This window comes from Misgurnus anguillicaudatus, unplaced genomic scaffold (genome assembly GCF_027580225.2).
Source record: "Misgurnus anguillicaudatus unplaced genomic scaffold, ASM2758022v2 HiC_scaffold_34, whole genome shotgun sequence".
In the NCBI taxonomy this organism is placed as follows: domain Eukaryota; kingdom Metazoa; phylum Chordata; class Actinopteri; order Cypriniformes; family Cobitidae; genus Misgurnus; species Misgurnus anguillicaudatus.
Genome location: NW_027395284.1, coordinates 4008606 through 4020876, shown reverse-complemented (window position 1 = coordinate 4020876; position 12271 = coordinate 4008606). Strand labels below are relative to the sequence as shown.

At 34.7% G+C, this 12271-nt stretch overlaps 1 long non-coding RNA gene and 2 other non-coding genes across 5 annotated transcripts; all 3 read left to right on the top strand.

Annotated features, from left to right (window-relative positions):
- Positions 1 to 882: 882 nt before the first annotated feature.
- On the top strand, positions 883 to 11409 carry LOC129434906 (uncharacterized). Of its 3 annotated transcripts, XR_012368868.1 has the most exons (6): positions 883 to 1867; positions 6764 to 6958; positions 7189 to 7261; positions 8541 to 10826; positions 10921 to 10982; positions 11151 to 11406. It is a non-coding gene; the product is annotated as an uncharacterized lncRNA (long non-coding RNA). The 3 variants fall into 3 exon arrangements; XR_012368867.1 differs by having other exon boundaries at positions 8541 to 10982; positions 11151 to 11407; XR_012368869.1 differs by lacking the exon at positions 883 to 1867 and adding an exon at positions 6110 to 6589 and having other exon boundaries at positions 8541 to 10982; positions 11151 to 11409.
- Positions 6377 to 6567, top strand: LOC141363419 (U2 spliceosomal RNA). The gene has a single exon (XR_012368920.1). It is a non-coding gene; the product is annotated as a U2 spliceosomal RNA (small nuclear RNA).
- LOC129435523 (U1 spliceosomal RNA) lies at positions 7642 to 7806 on the top strand. The gene has a single exon (XR_008641329.1). It is a non-coding gene; the product is annotated as a U1 spliceosomal RNA (small nuclear RNA).
- Positions 11410 to 12271: the final 862 nt, after the last annotated feature.

The window sequence follows — 12271 nt, the reverse complement described above, 5'->3', positions numbered from 1 at the left end:
TCTTTTATACTGTTTCATTCGTACTGTTTTAAATCATTCAGTAAATGCAAAGTTAAACCGATCATACTGTTGTATTCTTTTATAATGTTTTATTCGTACTGTTTATTCAGTAAATGCAAAGTTAAACCGTTGTGTCTTTAATCTAGATTTAAAAGTGCCCACTGTTGAATCACATCTGATCTCATTTGAAAGCTGATTCCAGCTACAGGTTCATACTGTTGTATTCTTTTATACTGTTTCATTCGTACTGTTTTAAATCATTCAGTAAATGCAAAGTTAAACCGATCATACTGTTGTATTCTTTTATAATGTTTTATTCGTACTGTTTATTCAGTAAATGCAAAGTTAAACCGTTGTGTCTTTAATCTAGATTTAAAAGTGCCTACTGTTGAAACACATCTGATCTCATCTGAGAGCTGATTCCAGCTACAGGTTCATACTGTTGTATTCTTTTATACTGTTTTATTCATACTGTTTTAAATCATTCAGTAAATGCAAAGTTAAACCGATCATACTGTTGTATTCTTTTATACTGTTTTATTCGTACTGTTTTATATTCTTCAGTAAATGCAAAGTTAAATCGATGTGTCTTTAATCTAGGTTTAAAAGTGCCCACTGTTGAAACACATCTGATCTCATTTGAAAGCTGATTCCAGCTACAGGTTCATACTGTTGTATTCTTTTATACTGTTTCATTCGTACTGTTTTAAATCATTCAGTAAATGCAAAGTTAAACTGATGTGTTTTTAATCTAGGTTTAAAAGTGCCTACTGTTGAAACACATCTGATCTCATCCGAAAGCTGATTCCAGCTACAGGTTCATACTGTTGTATTCTTTTATACTGTTTCATTCGTACTGTTTTAAATCATTCAGTAAATGCAAAGTTAAACCGTCGTGTTTTTCATCTAGATTTAAAAGTGTCTACCGTTGAAACACATCTGATCTCTTCTGAAAGCTGATTCCAGCTCCAGGTGGCATATTAACTGAATGCTGATGCACCTTGTATTTCGATTGCTTTGTATGCTTGAAACATGTGAAGAATTGACAATAAATAATCTTTATCAAGTGTTATACATTAAAAAGTGGATAAGTAACAAAAATGTCACTCCTGACAGCTGATAAATTAATGTTTTTTTATAGCACCATTGAGGCGAGCACTTTTCAAGGCAAGATTCTTTATAGAACCTTATAAAAAGTTTCCATATAGTACCAAAAAACGGGTTCTGCTGTGGTTACATGCTGAGGAACCCTTATTTGGTACTTTTTAGGAGCATTTGTCTTAAGAGTGTTGCATAGGTTCGAAACTTTCAAACTTGAAACCAAATAGAAGGGTCACACTGTTTTTTTTTGTGGAGTGGACATGAACAAGCTGCAGGCATTCAAATGTTATTTGTAATTTATTGTCTTATTTCATATTTAAAAAATAGCTATACAACTGGTGTTCCTCAATTTTAGGGCCTATTTTGTTTAGTATATCAGTTTTGTTCAGTTTTTTATGTGCATGCAAAAAGCAATCAGCAAGCAAATTAACTGAAGCTTTACCTTCATGTTCTTTTTGTGTAAGTGATAACTGTTTCTGTATGTATTTTATGTATTTGTATGTTTTTTACACGTATAGAGTGAAATGCACACGGTGAGGAATGGACCCAGACCTTCAGTGCCAGACCTCTGACCCGTTAACCTCCATCCCGACAGCCAGCGCCTTCTCCGGCTCCCATTGCGGTATCGCTTCTCGGCTTTTTGGACAAGAACAAGTGGACACCGGGGACTACAAGTTTAAATGGATTTTTGACCTTCGGAAATGGAAGCGAGGCTTGCTCCGTCCACTCCGTTCATCGACTCGGGCGCTTTCCGGGCACAAATAAGGTGAGTTTAAAACCAGAGTTTGCTTCTTTTGTGCGTGGTTGCCAGTTTGGTTTCCAATCCGTGATCTATATGATGTTGCGCGTTCTATAATATGTTTCTCGTTCGCTCAGTACTTTTGTGTGTTTCTATTCCACGTAAAGCTAACACCAAAACGATTGTGGAGAGCGCTATATAGATTGTTTTCAAAGAAAAAACAACAACGAGAAACAAACCCATGTTAAAATGGGTCAAATTATTTAGGCGGAGCACGCTGTCGCGTTGAACAAAGACAATGGCGCGTGCACACAACGAATGTGTATTGTGGAAAAGTTTGGCCCATATGCAGGTTCGCATGTGTCTTCGGTGGACACTAAAAAGATAAACATCTGCCCGGTGATCTAGTTTGTAGACAATATTTTTATATATGCAATCGAAGTGAATTTAAACAAGCAAAAAATCGGCCAGTGGGGTAGGACAGTTTTTCTTGAAATAGTATTTATGGGAAAAGTTCACGACTTTTTTTCTTACCCTTTAGGCAGATTTATTTGCTTGTTTTAAGCATAAAATAATCATAAACAGGAAAACGAATTGTATAGGCGGAGCACACGGGTTTTTTTTTTCGTTCAAAGAAAAAAAGCAGCGTGGCACGAAGGAATGTTTGACTGAAATGGAATTTCGCCCTCTATTTTCCTTACAAACATAAACCAGAGAGAAGGGCCTGATGGCATCGTGTTGTACCTTGTATTCGGTGATTGAAATCGAAAAAAAATCGAATAGATCTATATATAAACACAATTGTTTTGTCGAACAGAGACAATGGCGGCATGCTCCAGCGTCGCCTATATGCCCATTTCACAAAATGGCGGCTTTGACCGGAAGTAGGGAAAACATTTTACTGTAATGACGGGGGTCGTTGTCCAAAGTGTGCCCATTTGAAGAAGTACATACACGTTTTACTTCTCATTTCTTTAGACTGAATAATTGTTTCTTATTAATTCCAAAGTATGTGACGTGATGATCTAATCGTATGTGTTATTCCTCGTTTGCTTGCATGTGTAACCTTTGGTTAAAGGTATGAAAAGGAACCGACTAGGTCACCTGGGTTATTTATTCACACAGGAAAATAGATTGAACCCAAGAGAAAAAATAAACAAACAAAAAAGTTACAAAAATATGAAAAGGACCCTGCTGGTTCGGATGGGATTAAAGACAGAGACGTGACTCTCCAAAAATAGTACAAATTTATTTTTTACAGAAAGTGCTTAAAAATATTTAAAAGATCAAATTTACGGCCCACCGGTTATTTACCCACAATTGGAGAGACTAGATTAAATCCACTTTTTAACAGAAGGGACAAACCACACAGCAAATCAGTGCATAGTTCTTAAAAGCAGTGACGAACCAAAAATAAACCAAAACACACAAACATACTCTCGCCTTCTGTTTAAGTCTCAAAAACCACCGCTCAGATATTACATGTGGAAATAGTTATATAAATGGTACATACACTTATATACACACGTAAAGAAAGAAAAAAACTGCAGGACAGCAAAATACAGTTAACTCCCGATGACTATTTAAACAGCGTCCAAGCGGCTCACGGAGCAAAAATACAAAGCCTTTTAGTTTAATAAACTTCCACAAAAAATAAATATCAAATCCTTACGCAAACATGTATGCGACGAGACTTAAATCATGCAAAACATGAATGGTAACCAGACGTGCTTGTTGTGTACAGGGAGTGCATTTATTTGTAAACTTTTGCTAAATCAAAATGGTTTATTTTTTATTTTACTTTTTTACCTGGGTTTTTGGGAATACTTTTATATATTTCACAGCTATATAATTGGTTATAATAACGCACTTTTTGTTTATAAGCACGTTGAAATACATTAACACAGGATAATGCGGCAACAAATCAAATGTGCATTTAAATGCAACAAGCAAAATAAATAAAGCAAATCCATGCAAGCAAACGAGGAATAAAACACACCGCGATTAGAAAATCAGATCGCATACTTTGTAATTGAAAATAAATAATAATTAATTCCAAAGAAATAAGAAGTAAAATGTGTAAGTATTCCTCAAAATGTGCTTTGGACCAAGACCCCGTTCATCACAGCAAACGGGAGCAGACCCGAATAGGTATGTCTAGTTGTTTTATTTAAAATTTCCAGCCGTCTGTAAATTCATGTTTGGAAGAAAAAAGTAAATTAAGGTCTGTCTTGCTGTTATTGTCTTGTTTTCTAGTAAATATCTGACAATTCTTAAATCGAGATGCATTTACTTGTTACGCAAAGTGGCTTAAGATGTTATGTATTGTAATAATTGAAATAAATTACAAAAATCAACAGGTTTATATTTAAAACAAGTAAAAATATCTGCCGGCGGGGTAAGAAAAATAAACTTAATTTCAGTTTCAACTTAATTCAATAATAAACTCAATTTAGGTTTATTTCCCTTAACCCACTGGCATATATTTTTACTTGATTTAGGCCTTAACCTATTACATTTTAGAATTTATTTCAGTAAACAAGACTTAAAATCTAAGCCACTTTGCTTAACAAGAAAATGCATCTCGATTTAAGAATTATTTTTTTACTCGAAAACAGGAAAAAAGTAGCAAGTAAACGAACAGATTTGGATGTTTAAAACACTTAAACACTTTTTTCACTCTACCCTTCATATTACAGCTGTCGAAAAACCACAGCAACGTCGACAGACCTGGAAGCATAGCTGTTTGCTTGTTGCGTTTAAATGGACATTTGATTTCTTTACCAGCATTGGATTTAGACCATTCAATGAGAATAGTTAACAGCGTTCATTATGATTGATAAGCCCTTAATGGAGAATGAAGTCTGCATACATTAAAAGCCTTATTTTATTCCAAAATGTATGCGACGAAACTTAAATCACGCAAAATATGAATGGTAACGAGACGTGCTTGTTGTGTACAGGGAGTGCATTTATTTGTAAACTTTTGCTAAATCAAAATGGTTTATTTTTTATTTGCTTTTTTTACCTGGGTTTTACCAGGTTCGCATTCCGGACATTTTTAATCCACAGTGTATGCAGTTATTTAGTAGAAAATGATATGCTGTTTTTTGGTAGAATTTTGTGTGAGCTAAAGAAAGTGATGCCAACCCAGCAAATACAAAAACGTTATAAAAACGTTTTGTGTTTGCTGGGAATACTTTTATATATTTCGCAGCTATATAATGAATTATAATAACGCACTTTTTGCTTATAAACAAATACATTGAAATACATTAACACGGAATGATGCGGCAACAAATCAAATGTGCAACAAGCTAAATAAATAAATAAATAAATAGAAAATCAGATCGCATACTTTGTAATTGAAAATAAATAATAATTCATTCTAAAGAAATAAGAAGTAAAATGTGTAAGTATTCCTCAAAATGTGCTTTGGACTAAGACCCCCTTCATCACAGCAAACGGGAGCAGACCCGAATAGGTATGTCTAGTTATTTTGTTTAAAATTTCCAGCCGTCTGTAAATTCATGTTTGGAAGTTTTTGTCTTGTTTTCTAGTAAATATCTGACCATTCTTAAATCGAGATGCATTTACTTGTTAAGCAAAGTGGCTTAAGATATTATGTGTTGTAATAATTGAAATAAATTCTAAAAAGCAACAGGTTTATATTTAAAACAAGTAAAAATATCTGCCGGTGGGGTAAGAAAAATAAACTTAATTTCTGTTCCAACTTAATGCAATAATAAACTCAATTTAGGTTTATTTCCCTTAAAGGGGACATATTATGAGATTTTTTTAAAGATGTAAACTAAGTCTAAAATAGGTCTGAGCAAAAGTGTGCCGTTTTGGGTGTGTCATTTAAAATGCAAATGAGCGGATGAAGTGCAACCACTGATCACAATGATGGTGGTTTGTTGCAATTGAAACTCAATTGTGCTGTAAAAAATATTTTATCTCTCTCTTTCTCTCCATACTAAATGGTTGTGCTGTGGTTGGATAGTGCAGATAAAGGGGGCGGTATTACCTTATTCTGACATCACAATAAGGGCCAAATTACAATGACCTATTTTTTCACATGCTTGCAGAAAATGGTTTACCAAAACTAAGTTATTGGGTTGATCTTTTTAACATTTTCTAGGTTGATAGAAGCACTGGGGACACAATTATAGCACTTAAACATGGAAAAAGTCAGATTTTCATAATATGTCCCCTTTAAACCACTGGCATATATTTTTACTTGATTTAGGCCTTAACCTATTACATTTTAGAATTTATTTCAGTAAACAAGACTTAAAATCTAAGCCACTTTGCTTAAGAAAATGCATCTCGATTTAAGAATTCTTTTTTACTCGAAAACAGGAAAAAAAATACAAAGTAAACGAACAGATTTGGATGTTTAAAACACTTTAACACTTTTTTTTCACTCTACCCTTCATATTACATACTACTTCATATTAGAGTTAAATGCCCGCTAGCCTCCACCCCGAAAGCCAGCGCCTTCGCCGGCTCCCCTTTGGCTGCGTCTATTGCGGTATCGCTTCTCGGCCTTTTGGCTAAGATCAAGTGTAGTATCTGTTCTTATCAGTTTAATGTCTGATACGTCTCCTACCCGGGGACTATACGTTAAATGGATTTTTGACCTTCGGAAATGGAAGCGGAGCTTGCTCCTTCCACTCCATGCATCGACGTGGTATTGCAGTGTTTCCATGAACGGTGCGCTCCCCTTCTCGGGGACAAATAAGTTAGGTAAAAATCAGAATTTGTTTCTTTTGTGCGTGAATGACAGAGTGTTTTTTAATTCGTGTGTTTTAAAAGTGCTGTGTATTCGTTGGCATTATTGGTTTAACGAAAAGCTTGCATGGAAATGAACACGCTGATAACGAAATGTTTTTGTAATGTGTTTAATTATTTTCCTTACAGTTTGCGGAGGTGATACCAGGACGAATTAAACAGCCTCGACACAGCTGAAGGCGCAAGAAAATCGTACGAGACAGTTTGGGATGTTAAAAACACCTGAAAACTTTTTTTTCCACTACCCTTCATACTACAGCGGTCGAAAAACCACAGCAACGTCGACACGCCTGGAAGCATAGCTGTATTTGTTTAAGACAACGGGTAAAGTATTTTCTTGATTACCTAAATGACTTGCAGTAAGAACATATTTTAATTTATAATGATAACTCTGTCATCATTTATTCATCCTCGTGTTGTTTTCAACCTGTATGCATTCGTATTTTGGAGGTGACACGATGACGACTTAAACATCATCGACACAGCTGAAAAAGCGAACGAGACAGATTGGGATGTTCAAAACACCTGAAAACTTTTTTTTCACTGTACTACAGCTGTCGAAGAACCACAGCAACGTCGGCAGATCTGGAAGCATAGCTGTATTTGTTTAACTCACAACGACAACGGGTAAGTCATTGAGCCCTTGTGTTTTTATTTATCCACGTTCTAAAATTGCTATGCTTTCGTTGTTTCTCGATTGCTCTGTACATTTCTTTGTTTCTATTCCACGTAAAGTTACTTTGTAATAACGAAACGATATATTGAAATGCGCTATTTAAATCCATTTGATTTAAATTGTTTCACGTTTTTCTCTCTGCACGGTTTAACCGGGCTGGAAACGGAAAATGGGTAGATCTCGAAGAATATTTGGTTTCAGACCTGGCTTCGTGCGCCTTTCCACCTGGTCACACACAGTAATGAAATGGTAGTCGGACGGCCTTCGGGGGCGCCGTCGATGTGATCGGTCACAGGAAGATGCGGCCGTCTGGCCTCAAAGGCTGTTGCTCATACTTACCTGGCAGGGGAGATACCATGATCATGAAGGTGGTTCACCCAGGGCGAGGCTCAGCCATTGCACTCCGGTTGTGCTGACCCTTTGCGAATTCCCCAAATGTGGGAATCTCGACTGCAAAATTTCTGATAGTGGGGGACTGCGTTCGCGCTCTCCCCTGGCCTTTGTGTTAAAAATAGATTCGTTTGTCTTTTTACGGAAAATCCAAGAGACGCCTAACCACGGCACAAGAACGCATTGGTCATCAAAAAGCGGCTATTAAACGACTACATAACTTCTAATAGACCGCGAATATGTGTCTAGGCTAAAACAAGGCTTAATTTGGGCTGTCAGTGAAAATCTAATAGACGTTTGACCGTTCCCCAAGTATAGACTGGCCATTAAATAGAACCACAATCAAACAGCTACATGTCTAAGAGACATTCAACGAAATAATGCTTAGATGATTCTTTTTCTTACAATGTAAGCGGTTCTCAGGAATGGCAATCATCCAAACTAATAAATTATAAAGCTTTTAAAAGAAAATGACAACCGTTAAACAACCTAGACAACGTTGGGCAGTACAAAATGCTTAGAAATACAAGACAAAACGAAATATTGTACATGAATGTACATTAAAACAAGCCAACAAATCTGCCAATGGGCTAAGACAATTTTTCTTGAATTAGGTGTTTAAATCTAGATTTGTTTCTAACCCCTTTGGCAGATTTATTTGCTTGTTTTAAGCCCAAATTCACTTAAATTTTATGTTTTTTCTCCCGAAAGGCTTATTTTCTTATGTCCTTTTGCTCATCAAAATAATGCATCTTATTTTAAGACTTTTTAGATATTTGCATAGTTAAAAAGGATTTTTTGTGCAATGTATTCATTCATTCGCTACCCTTCATACTACAGCTGTCGAAAAACCACAGCAACGTCGACAGACCTGGAAGCAAAGCTGTATTTGTTTAACTTGCAAAGACAACGGGTAAAGTATTTTCTTGATTACCTAAATGACTTGCAGTAAGAAAATATTTCAATTTATAATAATGATAATTCTGTCATCATTTACTCATCCTCGTGTTGTTTTAAACCTGTATGCGTTCGTTTTTTCTGATTAACACAAAAGAAGATATTTTGAGGAATGATGGTAAACCCACAGCAGATAGTGACCATTGACTTCCATAGTAGGAATAAAAAAATATGATGAAATTTAATAGGTACCATCGACTGTGTGCTAACCATCATTTTTCAAAATATTTTCTTCATCATTTATCACGATACTTCCAAAATATTTTTTTTCCTACTATGGAAGTCAATTATAATGTATTTCATTATTTGCTTTACAAGCCTGAAAATGATAGGTTGGAATCCAGGCGACAGGATTCTATGGTAGTCAAAAACAGGCAAACAAGTAAAATAATCACCATTTACTTTTAAAGCATTTTGAAAATTGCTTGCTTATGCTGGGAGTAAAGGTATTTAATGCAGTGCGCATCCTGTTTAAAAGGTAAGGTATGATTCTTTTAAAGCTGACACATTTGCCACATTAAAATAACAGAAATGTACTGTTTCAACATTTTGGAGCCGGTGTGTCTGTGTTCTTGGGGCACATCTAAATGTAAGAGCAGAATTGCTTAATATTCTTCTCTATTTCTTGTATAGGTCAATTATGAGTGAAGAACCGTTCACCAAATGAAGACCACAGCCAGGTGACGGGATTGTGTGGTAATCACAAACAGGTTGAAAATTGAAGTTCTGTGTGTTCTTTTTGTACTTTATTTCTGCAGGTAAGCACCATACCGTAAGCTTCATTCCCTTTATGGCGGGTAAGGTTCATACTGTTTTATTCTTTTATACTGTTTTATTTTAAATCATTCAGTAAATGCAAAGTTAAACCGATGGTGTTTTTAATCTAGATTTAAAAGTGCCTACTGTTGAAACACATCTGATCTCATCTGAAGCTGATTCCAGCTATACAGGTTCATACTGTTGTATTCTTTTATACTGTTTTATTCGTACTGTTTTAAATCATTCAGTAAATCTAAAGTTAAACCGATCATACTGTTGTATTCTTTTAAACTGTTTGATTCGTACTGTTTTAAATCATTCAGTAAATGCAAAGTTAAACCGATCATACTGTTGTATTCTTTTATACTGTTTTATTCGTACTGTTTTAAATCATTCAGTAAATGCAAAGTTAAACCGATGTGTTTTTAATCTAGATTTAAAAGTGTCTTCTGTTGAAACACATCTGATCTCATTTGAAAGCTGATTCCAGCTACAGGTTCATACTGTTGTATTCTTTTATACTGTTTTATTCGTTCTGTTTTAAATCATTCAGTAAATGCAAAGTTAAACCGATCATACTGTTGTATTCTTTTATACTCTTTTATTCGTACTGTTTTATATTCTTCAGTAAATGCAAAGTTAAACCGATGTGTCTTTAATCTAGGTTTAAAAGTGCCCACTGTTGAAACACATCTGATCTCATTTGAAAGCTGATTCCAGCTACAGGTTCATACTGTTGTATTCTTTTATACTGTTTTATTCGTACTGTTTTAAATCATTCAGTAAATCTAAAGTTAAACCGATCATACTGTTGTATTCTTTTAAACTGTTTTATTCGTACTGTTTTAAATCATTCAGTAAATGCAAAGTTAAACCGATGTGTTTTTAATCTAGATTTAAAAGTGTCTTCTGTTGAAACACATCTGATCTCATTTGAAAGCTGATTCCAGCTACAGGTTCATACTGTTGTATTCTTTTATACTGTTTTATTCGTTCTGTTTTAAATCATTCAGTAAATGCAAAGTTAAACCGATCATACTGTTGTATTCTTTTATACTCTTTTATTCGTACTGTTTTATATTCTTCAGTAAATGCAAAGTTAAACCGATGTGTCTTTAATCTAGGTTTAAAAGTGCCCACTGTTGAAACACATCTGATCTCATTTGAAAGCTGATTCCAGCTACAGGTTCATACTGTTGTATTCTTTTATACTGTTTCATTCGTACTGTTTTAAATCATTCAGTAAATGCAAAGTTAAACCGATCATACTGTTGTATTCTTTTATAATGTTTTATTCGTACTGTTTATTCAGTAAATGCAAAGTTAAACCGTTGTGTCTTTAATCTAGATTTAAAAGTGCCTACTGTTGAAACACATCTGATCTCATCTGAAAGCTGATTCCAGCTACAGGTTTATACTGTTGTATTCTTTTATACTGTTTCATTCGTACTGTTTCAAATTCTTCAGTAAATGCAAAGTTAAACCGATGTGTCTTTAAATCTAGATTTAAAAGTGCCTACTGTTGAAACACATCTGATCTCATCTGAGAGCTGATTCCAGCTACAGGTTCATACTGTTGTATTCTTTTATACTGTTTTATTCATACTGTTTTAAATCATTCAGTAAATGCAAAGTTAAACCGATCATACTGTTGTATTCTTTTATACTGTTTTATTCGTACTGTTTTATATTCTTCAGTAAATGCAAAGTTAAATCGATGTGTCTTTAATCTAGGTTTAAAAGTGCCCACTGTTGAAACACATCTGATCTCATTTGAAAGCTGATTCCAGCTACAGGTTCATACTGTTGTATTCTTTTATACTGTTTCATTCGTACTGTTTTAAATCATTCAGTAAATGCAAAGTTAAACTGATGTGTTTTTAATCTAGGTTTAAAAGTGCCTACTGTTGAAACACATCTGATCTCATCCGAAAGCTGATTCCAGCTACAGGTTCATACTGTTGTATTCTTTTATACTGTTTCATTCGTACTGTTTTAAATCATTCAGTAAATGCAAAGTTAAACCGTCGTGTTTTTCATCTAGATTTAAAAGTGTCTACCGTTGAAACACATCTGATCTCTTCTGAAAGCTGATTCCAGCTCCAGGTGGCATATTAACTGAATGCTGATGCACCTTGTATTTCGATTGCTTTGTATGCTTGAAACATGTGAAGAATTGACAATAAATAATCTTTATCAAGTGTTATACATTAAAAAGTGGATAAGTAACAAAAATGTCACTCCTGACAGCTGATAAATTAATGTTTTTTTATAGCACCATTGAGGCGAGCACTTTTCAAGGCAAGATTCTTTATAGAACCTTATAAAAAGTTTCCATATAGTACCAAAAAACGGGTTCTGCTGTGGTTACATGCTGAGGAACCCTTATTTGGTACTTTTTAGGAGCATTTGTCTTAAGAGTGTTGCATAGGTTCGAAACTTTCAAACTTGAAACCAAATAGAAGGGTCACACTGTTTTTTTTTTGTGGAGTGGACATGAACAAGCTGCAGGCATTCAAATGTTATTTGTAATTTATTGTCTTATTTCATATTTAAAAAATAGCTATACAACTGGTGTTCCTCAATTTTAGGGCCTATTTTGTTTAGTATATCAGTTTTGTTCAGTTTTTTATGTGCATGCAAAAAGCAATCAGCAAGCAAATTAACTGAAGCTTTACCTTCATGTTCTTTTTGTGTAAGTGATAACTGTTTCTGTATGTATTTTATGTATTTGTATGTTTTTTACACGTATAGAGTGAAATGCACACGGTGAGGAATGGACCCAGACCTTCAGTGCCAGACCTCTGACCCGTTAACCTCCATCCCGACAGCCAGCGCCTTCTCCGGCTCCCATT